Source organism: Rhinatrema bivittatum, chromosome 8 (genome assembly GCF_901001135.1).
Source record: "Rhinatrema bivittatum chromosome 8, aRhiBiv1.1, whole genome shotgun sequence".
NCBI lineage: Eukaryota > Metazoa > Chordata > Amphibia > Gymnophiona > Rhinatrematidae > Rhinatrema > Rhinatrema bivittatum.
This window is the reverse complement of record NC_042622.1, coordinates 246,214,015-246,236,521: the sequence shown is the minus strand read 5'-3', so window position 1 is coordinate 246,236,521 and position 22,507 is coordinate 246,214,015. Positions and strand designations below refer to the sequence as shown.

The 22,507-nt window shown below is 46.9% G+C and overlaps 1 protein-coding gene across 2 annotated transcripts in view; it reads right to left on the bottom strand.

Moving 5' to 3' along the window:
* The window catches only part of CRTC1 (CREB regulated transcription coactivator 1), a 439,562-nt gene that overhangs the window by 303,045 nt on the left and 114,010 nt on the right, over positions 1–22,507 (bottom strand). The window lies entirely within an intron of this gene.

Below are 22,507 nucleotides of genomic sequence, written 5' to 3'. Positions count from 1 at the left end.
AGGGGAGAGAGGACTGGCAATCCCGAACATAGGAGAGCATCCACTTCGTTGCTACTTTTATTTTTCGCTTTTTTTTTTTTTTTTTTCGCTTTTTCAATTTTTTCCGCTTTCGTTGCTTCGGGAGGAGGGGAGAGGACTGGGGCTGCCCCGGAGACCAGCACCCATGGACGCGGCCAGGGCAGGTGAGCAGGGGCTGGGGGAAAGTTTGCTGCCTACCCTTACCCCTGCCTCTAATGCAGGGGTTAGGGTAGGCGGTAAGTTAGCAGGTTAAAAAAGCGATAGTCGGGGCGCGCGTTACTGTATGGGAGGGAATAGCTAATTCGATCGTTTACATCTAATATACATGCCGCGGGCAGAAGAGGTTACCCGGTGATTTAAAGAGGCGGTAAGAATGGGTTAAAGGGGATAGTGTATCGCGGGTTGGACTAACGCGGCCCAAAAGTGAATAGAAAGCGGGTTAGGAGCAGGGTAACCGCGGCCGCACTTTACTGTATTGACCTGCATGTGAGATATCGAAGGTCGCAGGAGTGAAGAGGCTCGAATGGTGATTGTATAAGCCAACCCAAAACCAGGTTAAGGTCCCAAGAAGGGGCCGGAGGACACAGAGGAGGCTTGAGGTGAAGCAAGCCTTTCAGAAAACATGTTACAAGGGGTTGTACTGATATAGTAACATCCTCGACACCTTTATGGAAGGCCACTACCGCATTGACAAGCATTCTGATGGAAGAAGTTTTGAGTCCTGACTCTGACAAGTGCCAGAGATAGTCCAAAAACTTCGTGATTGGACAGGTAAAGGAGTCAAGGGACTGAGAAGAGCACCATGATGTAAACCTGTTCCATTTGTAAGAGTAAGATTTTCTCATGGAAGGCTTCCGTGAAGTAATCAAGACACGGGAAACTGGTTCAGAAAGGTTAAGTGGTTGAAGGATTAAGCTTTCAACATCCATGCCGTCAAGGACAAGGCTTGAAAATTGGGGTGGCAGAGGCACCCGTCGTTTTGAGTGATCAGAAGCGGGTCTTTTCCCAAGGGAATGTGTCTGCGCATGAAGAGATCCTGAAGGATTGGAAACCACACTTGGCGTGACCAGTGAGGTGCTATCAGGATCATGGTTCCCTTGTCCTGACGTAACTTCAAGAGAGTCTTCGAGAGAAGAGGAAGTGCAGGGAATGCATAAAGTTGACCGGTTGCCCACGAGAGGAAGAATGCGTCTCTGGGTTGAGAGTGTTTGCTGCGAATGAGAGAGCAGAAGTTCTCTACTTTGCGGTATTGAGGAGACGCAAGGAGGTCTATTTGAGGATATCTCCATTGTTGGAAAATAGAGTTCGCTACTGAGGGGTTGAGACACCACTCATGCGGTTGAAAGATGCAACTCAGCTTGTCTGCCAACACATTGTCCACTCCCGGCAACCAGGTGGCCCTGAGGTACATCGAATGGGAGAGAGCTTCCACCCATATCTGTGCAGCTTTCTGACACAGAAGCAAGGAGCCCGTGCCTCTCTGTTTGTTGATGTACCACATGGCCACCTGGTTGTCCGTCTGGAACAGGATAACGATTTCAGAGACGATCCTGAAATGCCCTGAGAGCATATCTGATTGCTCGAAGCTCCAGGAAATTTATTTGGTGTTTGGCTTCCTCTGGAGACAAAGATCCTTGTGTCTGCAGACTGGCAACATGGGCTCCCCAGCCGAAGTTGGAAGCATCAGTGGTGAAAGTTAATTGAGGGTCTGGAGCCTGAAAGAGCAAGCCTTGGAGGAGATTGTTCTCATTTCTTCACCGGGCAAGAGACTGACGGAGTGAGTCGGATACGTGGACAATGGTCGACAGGGGCTGAATGCTTTGGGCCCATTGTGAGCGTAGAGTCCACTGCATGACTCTCATGGCCAAACGGGCCATTGGAATGACTTGCACCAAGGACGCCATGTGTCCCAGGAGGATGAGAAAGCGGCGTGCAGTTGCGTAGTGCTGAGACTGCAGCTGATGCACAAGAGACACGAGAGTGAGAGATCGCAGTCTAGGTAGAAAAGCCTTTGCCTGCAAGGTGTCCAAGTCTGCCCCAATGAACGACAAGGTTTGAGATGGGACTAAAGAGGATTTGTCATAATTGACGAGAAATCCTAATGAAATTAGAGTGTGTAAGGTTAGACTGAGGGACAACAGAGCAGCTTGCTGAGTGGGAGCCCTGATTAACCAATCGTCTAGATAGGGGTAGACGTGAACCCCCTGAGTCCTTAGGAAGGCTGCAACCACTACGAGGCATTTCATGAATACTCGTGGCTCAGACGCTAGGCCGAATGGAAGCCTCTGTACTGGCAGTGCTTGGGGCCTACTAGAAACCTCAGGTATTTGCGATGAGATGGAGTTATCGCAATGAGTGCATGCGTCCTGGAGATTGAGAGAGCAGAGCAAGTCTTCTCTTTGTAGAAGAGGAAGAAGCGAGCCTAAGGTTACCATCTTGAACTTCTCCCGCTGGAAGTACTTGTTGAGGGCCGTTAGGTCCAGAATAGGACTAACACCTCCAGATTTTTGGGGGATTAGAAAGTACCAGGAATAGAATCCTAGGCCGTGCTGAGAGTAGGGTACGGGTTCTATTGCCTTGGACTGGAGAAGGAGCGAGACCTCCTGATCCAGAAGGATGGAGTGATCGGATGTTCTCCACGTCGGTAGAGGTGGGGAGTCCGGTGGCACGGAGAGAAAGTTCAGATGGTAACCTTGAGCAATTATCACCAGTACCCATTGGTCTGAGGTGATTTGAGTGCCATATGTTGTTGAAGTGGCACAACCGACCTCCCACTGGTATGTGAGGCAAAGGAAGCTGGCTGCTGCTGACCATGTAGAAGTCAAAAACTTGAAGCAGGACCTGGTTGAAGAGCTGCTTGTGGTTTTTGTTTCAGTGTCTTACGAGACTGGGCTTTTTGAAAAGGTCTCGTGGAACGGGATCTGGCTGGTGGCAGGTAGGACTTCGTCGGGCGAAGAATGACTTTTTAGAGTCCTTTCGGAAGGGCTGTTTGGAAGAGTAGTCAGAAGGCATCAGAAAGAGCTGTCTTAGGGTCTCATGATGGTCCTTAAGTTCCGCCACCGTCCATTGAATCTGTTCTCCAAACAGATTATCTCCTACACAGGGTAGGTTAGATAACCTCTCTCGTATCTCAGGGCGAAGGTCGGTAGACTTGAGACAGGCCCATCTCCTTGCTGAAATAACTGCTGCAGATACTCTAGTAGCAGTATCAAAGATATCGTAGGATGATCTGATCTCATGCTTGCCTGCCTCAAACCCCTTGTTTACTAGGGTTTGGAATTGCTCTTGAAATTGCTGAGGCAGGGAGTCTGTTAAATCTTGCAGCTGCTTGAAAATGACCCTATTGTATTGGGTCATACAGAGCTGATAAGCGGCAATTCGGGAGATAAGCATTGATCCTTGGAAGACACGGCGACCAATGGCATCTAGAAACTTCTGTTCCTTGCCAGGAGGAAAAGAAGTAAGAACATGCCATACTGGGTCAGACCAAGGGTCCATCAAGCCCAGCATCCTGTTTCCAACAGTGGCCAATCCAGGCCATAAGAACTTGGCAAGTACCCAAAAACTAAGTCTATTCCATGTTACCATTGCTAGTAACAGCAGTGGATATTTTCTAAGTCAACTTAATTAATAGCAGGTAATGGACTTCTCCTCCAAGAACCCCCTAGCCTTTCTATTATCCGAAAGAGTAAACAACCGATTCACATTTACCCATTCTAGACCTCTCATGATTTTAAACACCTCTATCATATCCCCCCCTCAGCCGTCTCTTCTCCAAGCTGAAAACTCCTAAACTCTTTAAGCTTTCCTCATAGGGGAGCTGTTCCATTCCCCTTATTTTGGTCACCCTTCTCTGTACCTTCTCTATCGCAACTATATCTTTATTGAGATGCAGCAACAAGAATTGTACAAAGTATTCAAGGTGAGGTCTCACCATGGAGCGATAAAGGCATTATGACATTTTCCGTTTTATTCACCATTCCCTTTCTAATAATTCCCAACATTCTGTTTGCTTTTTTGACTGCCGCAGCACACTGAACTGACGATTTCAATGTGTTATCCACTATGACGCCTAAATCTCTTTCTTGGGTTGTAGCACCTAATATGGAACCTAACATTGTGTAACTATAGCATGGGTTATTTTTCCCTATATGCATCACCTTGCACTTATCCACATTAAATTTCATCTGCCATTTGGATGCCCAGTTTTCCAGTCTCACAAGGTCTTCCTGCAATTTATCACAATCTGCTTGTGATTTAACTACTCTGAACAATTTTGTATCATCCGCAAATTTGATTATCTCACTCGTCGAATTTCTTTCCAGATCATTTATAAATATATTGAAAAGTAAGGGTCCCAATACAGTTCCCTGAGGCACTCCACTGCCCACTCCCTTCCACTGAGAAAATTGTCCATTTAATCCTACTCTGTTTCCTGTCTTTTAGCCAGTTTGTAATCCACGAAAGGACATCGCCACCTATCCCATGACTTTTTACTTTTCCTAGAAGCCTCTCATGAGAAACTTTGTCAAACACCTTCTGAATATCCAAGTATACTACATCTACCGGTTCACCTTTATCCACATGTTTATTAACTCCTTCAAAAATGTGAAGCAGATTTGTGAGGGAAGACTTGCCTTGGGTACAGCCATGCTGACTTTGTTCCATTAAACCATGTCTTTCTATATGTTCTGTGATTTTGATGTTTAGAACACTTTCCACTATTTTTCCTGGCACTGAAGTCAGGCTAACCGGTCTGTAGTTTCCCAGATCGCCCCTGGAGCCCTTTTTAAATATTGGGGTTACATTACCTATCCTCCAGTCTTCAGGTACAATGGATGATTTTAATAATAGGTTACAAATTTTTACTAATAGGTCTGAAATTTCATTTTTTAGTTCCTTCAGAACTCTGGGGTGTATACCATCCGGTCCAGGTGATTTACTACTCTTTGGTTTGTCAATCAGGTCTACCACATCTTCTAGGTTCACTATGATTTGATTCAGTCCCTCTAAATCAGGGGTCAGGAACCTTTTTGGCTGAGAGAGCCATAAACGCCACATATTTTAAAATGTAATTCCATGAGAGCCATACAATATGTTTAAAACTAAATACAAGTAAATGTGTGCATTTTATGTAAGATCACACTTTTAAAGTACAATAAGTCTCTGAAAATATTACACCAGGCCTTAAGACACCAATACATCTCCTATTAGGAAAACGGACCAAGTCAGGCTGCTATAGAGTCCTACACAGAAACAACATGCCAGCAGAAAACCTCACCTGAATCACGTGCTGTCCCTCACCTAACATAGAATAAAGAGACCAAAACGCATAACAAGAAGCATACAGAAAAAAATGAATTGGAAACTGCAACAAGCCAGAGTCTCTGAATGCAGTGTAACAAAGGAAAAAAGAAACATCACCCATCCTTATAAAACTAATCAAGAAATATAAAATCATCAGCAGTAAAACTGTACTAACAAAAAGAACATATTTTGAAACAGCTGATGAGTGGAATATCCAATAATTAAAAACTCATATAAAACATTTCCAGATACCAACAAAATATTTCAAAATAGCAGACACAAAGATCCAGTAATGAAAAATAAGGATACAAAAATGTTTTTGCTCTGCATACCTGGGAACGTTTGATATCCATGTGTCCTGAGATTGTTCTGAATTAGCAGGAGGTGGGGTGGTTTGCTTGGAACTTTCTCCTCTCTCAGTCACATACCAGCGCTCTCTCTCACACTGGCTCTCAATGACACACCTATACACATGCTCTCAGTACTCACATATACACGTTTTTTCTCTTTCTCTCTCATATAGGCTCTTAATTACACATTTACACACATGCTGTCTATCTTTTCACGCTTACACACACACACAGGCTTTCAATCACATAAATACATGCTGTCTTTTTCTCTCACACACAGACTCTCATTCACATGCTTACAAACATGTCCTCTCTTTCTCTCATTTACACACAGGCTCTCAATCACATACTCACATGCTCCCTCACCTAAATCAGCTCTCAATCACACACAGACACACATGGTCTCTCTCTCTCATTTAAACACAGGCTCTCAATCACATACTCACATGCTCCCTCACCTAAATCAGCTCTCAATCACACACAGACACACATGATCTCTCTCTTACTTATACACACAGGCTCTTAATCATACATACACATGATTTCTCTCACACACAAAGGATCTCAATCATACACACATGCTCTTTCACACAAACTTACACATACAGGTTCCCAATGGTAAACTTACATTCATGCTCTCTCTCTCACAGGCAGGCTCTCAATCACAGACATACTCTCTTTCACATGTACAGGCTGTCAGTCATTCACATACATGCAATCTCTCTCTCTCTCACACACACACACACACACACACACACCCGGGAACTCGCGGCAGCAGCAACCTCCTCCCAACGCTAACCTCTTCATTTTCAGTCCTCGCAGAGGCGAAGGCGGAGTCCCATCGGCCGCGGTTGAAACTGTTCATTTTCCTCCGAGCCGCGCTGCAGTCTTCTTCCCGGACACTAGCGTGGCCTCTTCTTCTCGCGCACGCACCCGATGCTCTCCACTTCCTCTTCCGGACCGCGGGAAGAAGAGAGCACGCCGGTGCCACTGACTCTCTTCTTCCCGCGGCCCGAAGAGGAAATGGAGAGCATCGGGTGCGTGCGCGGGAAGACTCCCGCGCAGGCACCCGGCTGACACCCGATGACTCCCGGCTGACCCCCGATGACTTCAGCGCAGGCACCCGATGACTCCAGCGCTGGCACCCGATGACTCCAGCGCTGGCACCCGATGACTCCAATCGTGTCAGCGGCACCGGGCGTGCTCTCTTGCTCTCTTCTCCCCCCCCCCCCCCCGCGGCCCGGAAGAGGAAGTGGGCATCGGGTGCCTGCGTGGAAGAAGAGACCACACTAGCGTGGTCTCTTCTTCCGCGCAGGCACCCGATGCCCACTTCCTCTTCCGGGCCGCGGGGGGGAGGAGGGGAGAAGAGAGCAAGAGAGCACGCCCGGTGCCGCTGACTCCAGCTGTCCTGCCGCGTTCCGCCCGGGCTGACAGCATTTTAAGCCCGGGCGGCGGAGGACCGGGGAGCAGCTGGGTCAGCGGGGAACCGCGAAGTGTGGCGACACTTGTCTGCGAGCCAGATGCAGCCCTCAAAAGAGCCAGATCTGGCTCGCGAGCCATGGGTTCCCGACCCCTGCTCTAAATCATTACCCATGAAAACCTTCTCCTTCTCCAGTATGGGTACCTCCCTAACATCCTCTTCAGTAAACACCGAAGCAAAGAAATCATTTAATCTTTCCGCTATGGCCTTATCTTCTCTAAGGGCCCCTTTAACCCCTCAATCATCTAACAGTCCAACTGACTCCCTCACAGGCTTTCTGCTTCGGATATTTTTTTTTTTTAACTTATTTTTTATTAAATTTTAAAAAATGTGTAACATGAATATACAATTTCACACGATGATACAACCATTACAGAAAGACAACCTCAATGGCAGATTAACTCCATACGCCACATTTGGTCAGAGGCTTCCAACAACTCTTAGCTATTAGGATAATTGGTTATAGGCATCATGGCTAGTACTGGGTACGACATGAGATAGTTATTTAAGGTAAGACCTTCTTTGTACACCGTGTCAATCGGTTTAAACAGTCTACTCTAAACAAACCAACATTCCGAACATGCCCAGTATTTTAAACATTCTAAAACATCTAAACATGACAAATATTCAGAAATTCCCAATGTCCCCACCCCTAGACCTGTGTGAGTACTATCGTGAAGAATTGGTATACCAGAACACGTACACAATGGGGTTTGGACATGTCCGTGAGTATGAAGGTACCGGACTAGAAGCTCAAATTGGCCTTTAATGTGTTCAAATACCAGTACAGCATTCAAATAGTGGTATTGGGTCTTAAATAAGACTCCAATGGTTTCCATATATTTCCCATGAGCTTCCTTTTTGTGTCTGGAGCAGCCTGTGCACAGGTATACTCCAAGGTAAACAGTTTGATCAGTAACCTAAACCACTTGTCATGATGTGGAGTAACATCTGATACCCAACAGGCTAAAATGGCCTTCTTACCAGTCAGACTCACTCTTCGGATAAACTGTAGCCCAAATTTTCCCAGTCCCGGAATAGGGTTCTGGACCACTCCAAATAACCAGAGAAGAGGGTCAACAGGGAGAACCATAGAAAGCAGGGAGCTACAGGTGCCAATCAACTCCCTCCAGAAAAGAGAAATCTCTCCACAAGTCCAAAAGTTGTGCGTATAAGTACCTGTCCCTGTTTTACACTTAGGACAAACGGGGGATTCCGTTATATGAGCCAAAAAAGCTCTGTCTGTCGCCACATAATACCTTCTCAGGAACTTAAATTGAATCTCCCTATACAATACATTCTCTGACCATTCATGAATCCGCTCAAAGCATGTCAAATATTCCTGACTGGTAAGAGTAAACTCTGGCCACCTTACCCATTGTTGCCAACTGCTGGATGTGGTATCCATCTGGAAATTCAGCAATAAAGATTGATTAAAAGCTGCAATAGTGGGCTTTTGTGGTTTGTGAACGGAAAGGACTTTGTGGACTACCCAGAATTGAGTGGATCCCAGAGGGAACATCTTGTAAGTATGGCAGAAATCTCGCAGTTGTCTATAGGCAAAATGGTCTAGAGGGGAAAGGCCATTAAGTTGTTGTAGTTCCGGAAAAGAATAGAGTTGATTCTTTTCTAGTGATAAACACTGATAAAGCCAAATCAGTCCCTTCTCCTTCCATCTGTGAAAGGTGGATGCAGTCATCGCTGGAGGGAACAGTGAGTTACCACAAATAGTTAAGAGTGGGGTAAGCCTTGAAGGGAACTTCGCCTGCGAGCACAGGTACGCCCAGGCCTTCCGGCATGCCCGTAGCAACGGTTGCATCATAAGCCCTGCTGGCAGCTGGGCTCTAGGGAGTTGAATTATTTATTTATTTATTTATTTAGCACTTTTATATACCGACTTTCCAATAACAGAGTTACTGATCAATTCGGTTTACATTCTAAACAGAAACATTGACAAGTTAATGTCTTACAATGAACAGGTAGCAGGAACTTGGATACAGATATATGGGGTTAATAACATAACGTAAATGCTACGGAGCCAAATGTTGGCTAAGGAAATAGGTGATAGGTATAAGGCTGGGTATTTGATTTTTAGACTGCCAAGGATTCATAGATGACCTGATAGTTCTTTGGGGGTACTAGAGAGAACTAGAGATGATTAATATAGTTCTCTACTGGTTACCAAATAAGGGATCCTTGGCAGGTAAAGTTCCGCAGATTGATGATTATGAGAAAGCTTGGTTGAATAACCAGGTCTTTAGTCTTTTTTTAAATGTAGTAGGGCATTGCACTGATCTGAGGTCTGACGGGAGAGCGTTCCAGAGTTTGGGACCGGCTGTAGAGAAGGCTCTTTTGCTTAATGCTGTCTTCATCGGTGGAATCTGAAGGTTGTTTCTGTAGGCTTGTCTCACTGGTCTAGTGGAGGTGTGGAGTTGGAGAGGTATTTTGAGCTCGAGTGGGGCAATGTTATGTAGTGCCTTGTGGATTGATGAGAGCACTTTGAAGAGTATTCTGAATTTGACGGGAAGCCAGTGTAGGCTTTTTAAAATGGGTGAGATGTGTTCTCTTTTGTTGAATTAGGGGATGTGTTCTCTTTTGTTGAATGTGTTCTCTTTTGTTGAATTAGGGGATTTAAGGTTTGCTGATTCCACCAAGAGCGAAGGAGCTGAAGAGGAGTATAGTGAGACGTGTCCCCCAAGATATCTTTCACGACGAAGGAGGCATGCCAGGTTATATCTACGTAAGTTAGGGCAGCCCAGACCCCCTTTTTTTAGGCGGCTGTGTTAAAATTGTGAATGATAAACGGGCTTTACGCCCATTCCATATGAATTTCCTGAACAAAGCATTTACCCCCCTACATTCCCGACCTGTGAGCCATAGCGGGAACATTTGCAGGACATAAAGCCATCTGGGTAAAATCATCATTTTAATTAGTTGTATTCTACCCGATATTGATAAAGGTAGCCCTTGCCATTTCTTAAGCAATAAGGACGTAGCCTCTAATAGCGGATCGACATTTAGACTGTGAAAAGCTCGTACGTCAGAAGGTATCTGGATACCGAGGTATTTCATATTTGTGGTCACCCATTTAAGAGGGAAGTGGCCCTGCCATTGTGGTTTTACTCGGCCCCCAACATCTAAAGCCTCCGATTTATCCTTATTGATACGTAGTCCTGCAAATTCTCCATACCTCTCCAATATTCCTAACAAAGGAGTTAGAGAGTGTTGGGGATCCGTAAGGTAGATTAGTATATCGTCTGCAAAAGCAGCAATCGAGAAGACCTTAGAGTCTGTACCATAGCCGTGTATGAGCGGCGAACTTGCTATTTTTCTAAGGAGGGGATCAATAGCCAGAATGTATAAGAGCGGGGAAAGGGGGCAGCCCTACCTCACCCCTCTCTGAATGAGTACCTCTCCTGATTTGCAACCATTTGCAGTGATATGGGATTTGGGTTGTGCGTACAGCATATGGAGATAGGCCAAGAAGTTTCCCTCGAAGCCATATCTTTGCAAAACAGAGAAAAGATATGGCCAGGAAACACGGTCGAATGCCTTTTCCGAATCTAGACCTATCACTAGGGCTGGGGAGCTATGAAAAAGTGAAGAGCACATTGCGGTCAGCAGTTTGATGATGTGTGTACAGGCTGGACTATTTTTAACAAACCCAACCTGATGGGCAGAGATAAGGTGCGGAAGCAACACGTTTAGTCTGTTTGCGAGGAGTTTGGCCAGGATCTTTAAATCGCAATTTAACAACGATATTGGGCGATATGACGCAGGGAATAACGGGTCCTTGCCTGGCTTGGGGAGAACAGTAATATAGGCAGTATTAAAAAGGGTGGGAAATGCCCCTTTAGTGACTGCGGCATTAAAAAAGTCTGTCATGGGTTAACAAGGTGGTGTTGTAAGATCTTATAAAAATCAAAAGAGAAGCCATCCGGACCGGGCGCCTTCCCCATTTTACTGGTAGAGATAGCGGCAAGGACCTCCAAGGGTAGAATGGGTCTGTTGATGAATAATAATTGAGACTTAGTTAGTCTGAGCAAGTGGAGTCCATCAAAAAATGATTCTTCATCGCCCGCTCCCCCCGTCACGTCATCTGTACATAACTGTTCATAAAACTTGCGGACAACTTCACAAATATCCTTTCGTGTGGAAACTATAGTACCTGACATGGTTCGCATGGAAGGGATGAAAGTCTTTCCTCTGTGGGCTCTAACTAAGTTTGCTAGATGTTTCTCCGCCTTATTCCCATAGCGGAAAAAATTCCGTTCCGCCACTTGAAATGCCCTTTGCGCCCGTTGATGCAACATGCAATTCAAGTCCATCAAGACCGTGAAGTAATCCCTTTGAGAAGTTGGGGAGGGGTGAGATATGAATTCCTGTTTAAGGTTACTCAATTGGGCTTCTAATTCTAGGATTTTTTTTTATTTAGGTTCCTATTGCGTGCTGCAACAAATGAGATAATTTCTCCCCTTAAGACGGCCTTGGCCGTTTCCCAAAATAATTGCGGGTTCGAGGTGTGTTGGCTGTTATGATTGGCGTACTCCTCCCATTTATGTTGCAAAAAAAAGTCTTAAAAGACAGATCAGAGCGGAGAAATCCAGGGAATTTCCACATCCTTTCCCCCTGTCATGGTTGTGAAAGTGCATGTCCACCCAAAGCATTGCGTGATCAGATGCCCCCTGCGGCCCAATCATAGCGTCTGATAAAAAATGAAGCCCCTCTCTCGGTATAAGGATATAATCAATGCGGGAGAGGGAAGCATGCACCCTGGAGATGTGCATATAATCCTTCTCTGTTGGATGTAGCGTGCACCACGCATCCAAGAGAGAGAACTCAGAACACATAAAGGGAACCCCTTTCCCCCCTCTGCGAGGGAGCGCCAGCCCTGGAGGAGTCTTATCCATGCTTGGGTCAGCAGGTAAGTTAAAATCCCCAGCCACGATTACGTAGCCCTTAGCGTGCTCAACCAGATGAAAAAGGGATGCGAATATGCATTGGGTGCATAAATACTGCAAATAGTCACCTCCTGACCATTGAGAATCTATCTTCTGCGTCCTGTACTGTGTTGGAAGCAGTAAAAGAGGCAGCTTTATTGACCAAAATGGCTACCCCACCTTTTTTCCCCAGCACTGGAGTATAACGACAGTCTCCCACCCAGTCCCTTTTGAGTTTGCCGCTCTCTATTGCAGAGAGATGGGTTTCCAGTATACAGGCAACGGTCGGTTTGTAGGATTTAAGTTGTTTGAGGATTTTATATCTCTTAACTGGTGATCCCAGCCTGTTTACATTCCAGGATATTATTCTTGTATTATCCACCATCATGCAGGTCAGAACTCAATATAATGGGAAGTATAAACCATACTACTGTTTCTGGTAACTTGATTCTCCCAACAGAGCTATCTTGAGAAGAGAAAAAAGAACATGAGAATTCCCCACTACCCCATATCCAAATGAGAAGAGCCCAGGTAAAAACCACAACCAAACCGTACCACTCACACTCACACATGCCCCACCTAGCGCTATCTCCCATACATTCACACTTCTTAAGATCTGTTTGGCATACAAGTTGCCGTACTCTCACACAGCCCCCCCCTCTTCCCGTCCCCCCATCCCTCCCCTTATCCCCCTCTATATAACCCCCCCTAGCTACTCCCTTCTGAGACCTTAAACAACCATAACAAAACCCTTCATTCTGTGCTTCGACCCCCACCTGTGGAGTAGAAGCTATCCTCATAATTAAATCCCCGTAAAATGGGGAAGAGATCACGTCAGCATGTGGTCAGGTGCCCCTTTCCGACCCCCCTCCCTAGCTTCGTTTGGAAAAGGAAGAGTAAAAGAAAAAACAAAAGAAAAATCCATTTTACATCATTTCCAGCTGTGAGACAATTATGGTTGTATCGCTGCCTCGCCATAGAGCGATATATATCGGGGCAAACCATTAGTTAAAGTGTAAGTACCGAGTGTCCAATCTCCTGTGAAAAGCAAACATAAGAGTATGCCAGTGTTCCTCTCACCACCCGGTAACCTACAGCTCTCCCTCGGGTGCTCCGTAATTCAGGAACTGCTGCACGCCACTCCCAACAGAACCCGCCATCCGAATGAATCACGGGGAGCCGTCCAAAGCAGGTCCCATCCTCATGATCCAAGGGTAAAGAGATCCGGGACAGAATTAAATTAGTTGCGCTGCGTCTGTGTCCCCAGCAGTTTGCAATTGACATTGCTACCACTGAGAAAAAAGGTAGAGAGATTCGCAGCCACACGGCCAACATGGCCGTCTAACCCTTCCGATCATTTTTGCAGCGTCGTCATCGCAAACTTCTGAGCTTCCTCCGGTGACTCGAAGAAGGAAATTTGATTTTCATGCCAAATTTTCAGGCGAGCTGGAAACTGCAGAGTAAACCAAATCTGTTTTTCAAATAGCGTTGTACATATGGGGGAGAAGCTCCGCCGCAGTCCGGAGACCTTCGCTGAGTAGTCCTGGAACAGACGAATCTTTTTGCCGTCCTAAGCCAGATCCGGGACTTTCCGGTAAGCTTGGATTAAGGCTTGCTTATGGGCAAAGTTTAGCATTTTTAGTATGACCATCCGCGCGGCCTGTTGTCACCCTCCTTGTGTTGGCCCAACCTGTGCGCTCTTTCCACATGGAAGGAAGTGGTCAGCTCTGGCAGATGTAGGGCCTCCGAGAGCCAGCTCTCTAGAAAGGGTCCTAAGTTGCTTTCCACTAGAGATTCCGGGAGGCCCATCACTCGTATGTTGGATCTTCTTGCTCGGTTTTCTAAATCTTCGAGCTTGGAGGCATGTGCTTCGACTAATTTTTCCAGAGCCGTGATTTTGCCTGTGAGCGCAAGTGTATCGTCCTCAACTAGGCTCACTCTTCCCTCCAGCCTGTCGAAACGTGGATTTATTTCGTCCAGCGCCGATTTCACATCCGCAATCTGAGTGGATATGGCTCCAAGTTTAGAGTCTAGTGCTTCCATAAGGATTGCCTTAAAATTTTCAGTCAAGTTCGGTTCTGGGCCTCTCGTCCCCGTCTGTGTTGGAGCTGCCGCCATTTTAGGATCCCCAATGCTTGCCTTGTCTCGTCTCCCGGATCTGATCGGCATAACCGTGGGCGAGCGATTCATATAGGTGGTTATAGACATGTAGAAGCTTGGCTATAAATAAATTGCTTCTTGGGAGGAGTTTTTGTGCCGAATTAGTAGCAGATTAATAGAAAAAGGATCGAGGCACCCGGAGCTCTCCTGCACACAACCTCCTCCGCTCACCACATCACATGATCTCCTGCTTCGGATATATTTAAAAAAAAAGTTTTTACTGTGAGTTTTTGCCTCTACAGCCAATTTCTTTTCAAATTCTCTCTTAGCCTGTCATATCAATGTCTTACATTTAACTTGCCAACGTTTATACATTATCCTATTTTCTTCTGTTGGATCCTTCTTCCAATTTTTGAATGAAGATCTTTTGGCTAAAATAGCTTCTTTCACCTCCCCTTTTAACCATGCAGGTAATCGTTTTGCCTTCTTTCCACCTTTCTTAATGTGTGGAATACATCTGGACTGTACTTCTAGAATGGTATTTTTTATTTTTTTTTTTAACAATGACCACGCCTCTTGCACACTTTTTACTTTTGTAGCTGCCCCTTTCAGTTTTTTTCTAACAATTTTTCTCATTTTATCAAAGTTTCCCTTTTGAAAGTTTAGCACGAGAGCCGTGGATTTGCATACTGTTCCTCTTCCAGTCATTAATTCAAATTTGATCATATTATGATCACTATTGCCAAGCGCCCCCACCACCGTTACCTCTCTCACCAAATCCTGTGCTCCACTGAGAATTAGATCTAAAATTGCTCCCTCTCTCGTTGGTTCCTGAACCAATTGCTCCATAAAGCTATCATTTATTCCATCCAGGAACATTATCTCTCTAGCGTGTCCCGATGATACATTTACCCAGTCAATATTGGGGTAACTGAAGTCTCCCATTATTACCGCACTACCAATTTGGTTAGCTTCCCTAATTTCTCTTAGCATTTCACTGTCTGTCTCACCATCTTGACCAGGTGGACGGTAGTATACTCCTATCACTATAGTCTTCCCCGACACACAAGGGATTTCTACCCATAAAGATTCAATTTTGCATTTAGTCTCATGCAGGATGTTTATCCTGTTGGACTCTATGCCATCCCGGACATAAAGCGCCACACCGCCTCCCGGGTGCTCCTCTCTGTCATTGCGATATAATTTGAACCCCGGTATAGCACTGGTTATCCTCCTTCCACCATGTCTCTGAGATGTCAATTAAGTCTATGTCATCATTCACTGCTATACATTCTAATTCTCCCATCTTACTTCTTAGACTTCTGGCATTAGCATACGAACATTTCAAAGTTTGTTTTTTGTTTGTATTTTCATTCTTCTTTTCCATTGATGGGGATAAGTTAGAATTTTTTAGCACAGGTGAGTTTTTATTTACAGGCACTTGGACTACTTTTCTTATTATTGGAACCTCACTGTTGGGATGCCTTAATTCTAATGCATCATTAGTATCCTTTGAAGATACCTCTCTCCGAACCATGTGCTGCTGAGCAACTGTCGGCTTTCCCCTTTGTTCTAGTTTAAAAGCTGCTCTCTCTCCTTTTTAAAGGTTAGCGCCAGCAGTCTGGTTCCACCCTGGTTAAGGTGGAGCCCATCCCTTCGGAAGAGACTCCCCCTTCCCCAAAAGGTTCCCCAGTTCCTAACAAAACTGAATCCCTCTTCCTTGCACCATCGTCTCATCCACGCATTGAGACTCCGGAGCTCTGCCTGACTTTGGTGACCTGCGCGTGGAACAGGGAGCATTTCAGAGAATGCTACCCTGGAGGTTCTGGATTTAAGCTTTCTACCTAAGAGCCTAAATTTTGCTTCCAGAACCTCCCTCCCACATTTTCCTATGTCATTGGTGCCCACATGTACCACGACAGCCGGCTCCTCCCCAGCACTGTCTAAAATCCTATCTAGGTGACGCGTGAGGTCCGCCACCTTCGCACCAGGTAGGCATGTTACCAGGCGATCCTCACGCCCATCAGCCACCCAGCTATCTACATTCCTAATAATCGAATCACCAACAATGCGGCCGACCTAACTCTTCTCTCCTGGGCAGTAGGCCTTGGGGAGATATCCTTGGTGTGAAAGGACAATGCATCACCTAGAGAGCAGGTCCTTGCTACAGGATCCTTTCCTGCTGCACCCGGGTTGATGCTCTCCAATCATGAGACCTTCTTCCTCCAAGGCAGCACCAGGGTTTCCAGTCTAAAATTGGGACTTGGCTACTATGTCCCTGAAGGTCTCATCTATATACTTCTCTGTCTGCCTCAGCTCCTCCAGGTCTGCCACTCTAGCCTCCAGAGATCGGACTCGTTCTCTGAGAGCCAGGAGCTCTTTGCATCGCATGCAAATGTACAACTTCTCACCGGCGGGTAACAAATCATACATGTGACACTCGGTGCAAAAGACTGGGAAGCCCCCCTCTTGCTGCTGCCTTCATCTCAGTTTTGTTCAGTTCCTAGTTAAGTTTTAGGTTGCTATGGGAGTAGGAATGCGTCTAATTAACGTCCTTTAAATGTATTAGTGAATTCACTATATGTCTGATAGTGGCCTATAAGGGACTGATCAAACTCTCAAAGTTTTTTTGGGTTTTTTTTTTTTGTGAAAGTGGCACATGCCTATAAATTAAAGGATGAGCTAGGGGTGGGTGGGGAAATCCAAACAGTCTAACTTCAATTAGTCAGCCAGAGTAACTCACTGCTCTCTTGATTATCAAATGTTGGTACCTAATCAAACCAAATCACACTACCTCAACACCTTTCCAAGGTGAGTAACTGAACTGAACATTTCAACCTTTTTACTTAGGTATACACTGCTCAAAGCTTATTTCTAGCTTCTGGCTATTTTTTTTTATTTTTTTAAATACAAAGACTCAGTTCTGCTTACTAGTTGCCTTACAGACTGACCATTTAAAAATACAGTCTAACTTGTTTATTCGCTGCCTTACTGACTATTAAAAGCACAAACACACTAAATAAAATTCCCAAATAGTTACCTTTGTCCCAATACATTTGAAAAAGACAATATCCCAAGCAAAAACTTACTGATTCCTTTCAGCCACCAGCAAGGTGATCCTCTCCTCTCAGTGCTCCCACTGTAATGTGGGTTATTGGGCTCTGTTCTGTGCAGATTCTATCACAGAAAAGATTCTAGCACTACAGATTGGTGATCCAATTGAGGTTTTTGAAAACCTGGAGCTGACCGACCCAATTAGGTAGTGTCAGCTTTTCTGTGGACTGGAGCAATGGAGCCAGAATGTTCCCAGTTTTTCTTGAGGAGATCTAGAAGAACCTGGTGGATAGGGATGGAAGTTATTTCCTTGGGAGCATCCAGGAATTGAAGCAACTCCATCATCTGATGTCTATCATCCTGTTCAGTCTGTAATTGGAAGGGAACCAATTCAGACACTTCCTTCACAAAATTTATAAAGGAAAGGCCCTCTGGAGGAGAACACTTTCTACTTTCAGTGGGTGACTGTGGCGAAGGCAAATCATCAGTGTCTGGGGAGGAATCATCAGTCCAGGTATCATAGGGATGAGCACCTGCCCCTCTAGGAGCTAGAGGGGGACGGGGTGGTGGGATACCTGAGGGTCCTGGTCTAGGCTCCGAAGGAATCGAAGGAATAATTGGAGGCACCGATGAAGGCATCGAAGGCATCAATGGATGGCTCGGTGGCGCTGACGGGCGTATTGGCACCGATGGTTGGATCAGTGGCAAGGGACTTATCAGCATCGATGGCTGAGGTAGAACTTCCAATGCAGGGATGCGGAACAGTGTTTCTCCTCCCGATGACAAAGTAAGCGGGGAGGGCACCGGAGCCATCGGTGACCCGGGGTCCATCAGTGGAAAAGCGGCAATGAGCGCTTCCATCCTGGACAGCAGCGGTGCCAATGCTGCCGGAATCGGGTCGGTGGTCGGTTCCACAATCGGGACCGGTGTTGGAGGAACCTGGAGTCGTTGCATCGCCTTGTCGATGGCCTCCTGAACCATCCGGTCCAGTTCTTCTCAGAGACCTGAAGCAAGCAGCCCTGGCTCCGGAACAGAAGAAGGAGGCAGAGGCATAGCCAGAGGGACCACCATTAAAGGCGGAGCTGCGGCTCCCGATACAGTCGGGTGAGGGTTCCCTCGGTGACCCAGTCGCCAAAAAGGTCTGTGTCTTTTCTGGAGGGGTTTCTTTGACGGCGGCTCAGACAATGGCGAGGTCGATGATTTCGCTCCCTCGATGGTCCAAGATCTTTGATGTCAATGGTGATGTTTGTCTCTACGACCCCCTCAGTCCCGAGGGGGAGTAGAGGATGTCGAAGGCCAAGATGTCGTTGATGCCAGTTGGTCACCGGTCGGTGGTCGATGCTGGCGCGAAGTTGACGGAGCCGGTTCTGACGACTCAGACGCAACGGACGGAGTCGGGGTTTGAGCACGGAAGAGAAGTTCCATCTTCTCCATTCTGGCCTTGCGACCTTTTGGGGTCGTTAGGGCACATTTGGTGCAGGTCAAGATATCGTGCACTCGTCCAAGACACATTACACAGACTTTATGTGGTTCTGTGATGGACATGGTGCGATTACAGTCCGGGCACAGATGGAACCCCGACGCCATGGAAAAAAATTTAGCCGCGGTACAGTCGACGGCCAGTGGGCCGCGAGGGCCAAACTAGACTGTAATTGACGGAAAAATGGGTAAAAACTTACCAGAGTACCGCGGCTTGGAAAAGTTAAAGGAGGGACCCCTGTGGGGCAAATTAAATTAACTTTTAGTAATTCCATGAGGAAAATTCCTATCAGGAATCTCTGCAGAGCTCCTTAACCGCGAAGCTACTGCTGCGTGGAAAAAAGAAGACTGAAGGGGGATCCCTGCTGGCTGCAGGGTTAGTGCCATGCTGGGCATGCCCAGTAGGGGCCAGTCAAAGTTCTGGAAACTCTGACAAAAGTGTTCCGTGATTGGGCTCCATCCTGTGATGTCACCCATATGTGAGGACTACCATCCTGCTTGTCCTGTGAGAAAAACAGTTAACACTGGGCCAGGGCTGTTCACTGGACACTGTATCTGCTATTGATTTTATTACAGACCCTCCCCCAGATAGGCTAGCTAACAGGTCGATACAGTAACGTTCAGTTAAAGATTCCCCGTCTGTAACGTGCTGGGAGCGCACAATACAGACGAGTAAGGCCATCCAGCGATACAGTCTCCAGTTTCACCCGTCCTTAGCGCTTCCTAAAATAGACTCATAACCCTTTCCGCACCCAGCATGTAAATGAACGAAAAAGCTGTATAATGAAGGAATTAGCTATTCCCCTCCGATACTGTAACGGGCGCTGATATTATCTCCTCAGTAACCCGCTGTTTTGCCGCGGCCTTAACGTGCTAGTTTACCGCCTCCCCCTAGTAGGAGTTAGTGTAGTGTAGTGTAAAAAACATTGCTTACCCGCCCTGGTCCCCGGTCCAGCCGTCCGGTGTAGCCCCAGTCCGGTCTCCTGCAGCCCCGTCCGGTCCCCTCCTCCCGAAGCAAAAAAAACAAAAAACGAAAAAGTAGCAAGGCTCGGGCCTGCTACGGTAGTCCCTTCTCCCTTCCTCCCACCAGGAAGTGTAAAAAGTGTAAAAAAACAAAAAACCAAAAACCTGTGTGTTATATAAAAAATAAAAAAAAATTTTAAATACCTGTCGGAGGGCCGTGGGTCCAGGCGGCCGGTGGGCGGGCGGGCAGGCGGCGGCGAGAAGCAAAAAAAGCGGCATCCGGGATCCGGGGGCAGCAGCGGCAGCGGGGCGGCAGCAGGATCCGGGAGCGGCGGGTAGGTAGCAGCGGGATCCGGGGGGTCCGGCAGCGGCAGCAGGATCCAGGGGCGGCAGCAGCGAGAAGCAAAAAAAGCGGCATCCGGGAGCAGCAGCGGCAGCGGGGGGGCAGTGGGATCCGGGCGCAGCAGCGGCAGCGGTGGGGGGCAGCAAAGAAACAAAAAAAGCGGCATCCGGGGGTAGCAGCGGCAGCGGGGGGGCAGCGGGATCCGGGGGCGGCAGCGACATCCGGGGGGCGAGTAGGAGGCGGCGTGTTCGATCGGGCGGGCAGGTAGGTGGCAAAAAAAGAAAAGATGGCCGCCTGCACGGGGGAAAGCGTGCAATTGGCCGCCAAACGTCGTGACGTCACGTCTTCAGCGGCCAATTGCACGCTTTCCCCCGTGCAGGCGGCCATCTTTTCTTTTTTTGCCACCTACCTGCCCGCCCGATCGAACACGCCGCCTCCTACTCGCCCCCCGGATCTCGCTGCCGCCCCCGGCTCCCCCTGCCCCCCCCCCCCCCCGCTGCTGCTGCTGCCCCCGGATCCCGCTGCCGCTGCTACCCCCGGATGCCGCTTTTTTTGTTTCTTTGCTGGCCCCCCGCTGCCGCTGCTGCCCCCGGATCCCGCTGCCGCTCCCCCCCTGCTGCCGCTGCTACCTACCCGCCGCTCCCGGATCCTGCTGCCGCCCCGGATCCCGCTGCTGCCCCCGGATCCCGGATGCCGCTTTTTTTGCTTCTCGCCGCCGCCTGCCCGCCTGCCCAGACCCACGGCCCTCCGACAGGTATTTAAAAAATTTTTTTATTTTTTTATATAACACACAGGTTTTTGGTTTTTTGTTTTTTTACACTTTTTACACTTCCTGGTGCCTGTCATTTCAAATGTCATTTGAAATGACAGGTACCAGCGCACCCAGGTTACTGTATAGGCACTGTATTAAGCGCCTATACAGTAAAATGGGTTGCGCGGGCATAACCCTTCCCTAACGCTTCACAGCCTCGGCATGCATTTGCATGCGATTAGAAGAGAGTATCAGGCGCTAGGTCTAGAGAACTGTGCGTGCGGGGAGGAAGGGTGCGCCTGACACTGCCGCACTGTTTTTACCGCGGCCTTACTGTATCGACCTGTAAGTTAAGCTTTTTCCTTAACTTTCCCTAAGAAGCTGTGGTTATGCTGTCTCCTTGAAGATCAAAGCAGACTGCATACTTGATTGACCCCCTACCATGCACTGTGACTCATCCGCCCAGAGCTGAAGAGCCTCCTCCCCTTTTTTTGTTCTTTTTTAGTTTTTTTTGCTTAAACAAACCCACAACAGTTTAATACAGCAATATCAATATCTAGAACAATATAGATAATATAAGTCTAGCACTACACCAAACACAGAAAAACATATGCAAGAAGCTTTCTGAAATAAGGATAAAATAGACTTTTTTTTCTCCTTAGCTTTCCCCAAGAAGCTGTAGTTGTGCTGTCTCCTTGAAGATCAAACAACAGAAGCAATGCCCGACCGTTCTATTTTCCATAGATGCTGAAAAAGCTTTTGATATGGTGCATTGGCCATATTTGTTTCAAACATTGCTGCAGCAATTTTGGGCAGTATTTTGTACGATGGTTCACCAAGCTTTATAATGAACCTAAAGCATGTGCTAAAGTGAATGGATTTTACTCAGATTTGTTCTCTATAGAGAGGCAAGAGACAGGGTTGTCCTTTGCTCCCACTATTGTTCGCCTTATTTTTAGAACCCTTAGCTATAAAAGTTAGAGCTAACCCTTCCATTATAGGGATTGGAATTGGTGAGCAGTCCTACAAGATGTCTTTATTCGAAAACGACATCCTATTTACTTTGCATAGTCCTTTCTCTTCTTTTCTCCACTACCCCAGTGGACGCCCTGTCAGAATTTAGTGCCGTCTCCGGCTTCCGACTCAACCTGGATAAATCAGAGGTCTTAAATCTTTCAATCCCAAAATCTCAACTCCTGGGTCTTAAACAACAGCTCCCATTCAAATGGGCTAAGTCTAAAATAAACTATTTAGGTATTAATATCAGCAACAAGGTGGAGGATTTACCGTATTTTTCGCTCCATAAGACACACCTGACCATAAGACGCACCTAGGATTCGGAGGGGGAAAATTAAAAAAAAAAAAAAAAAAAAATTGTGCTAAACCGGCTCTGTCCCTGGGCGTTTGAGCATCTTATGGAGCAAATTAGGGGAGTGCATAACATTTTTTTTTCTCCCCATTTTGTTTTCGGGTCTGGGGAAGGCCATTTCGGTCCACTCCCCAGATCAGAAAACTTTTATCTTTCTCTGGGAACCCCCTCCCAAAAAAAAAAAAACACACCCCATCCCAACCCTTTAAATTAATTAACCACCCCCCCCCCAAGACCTGCCAAATTAATTAACTACAACCCCCCACCCTCCTGACCCCCCCCAAGACCTGCCAAAAGTCTCTGGTGGTCCAGCGGGGGTCCGGGAGCGATCTCCTTGGCTTGGGCTGTCAGTA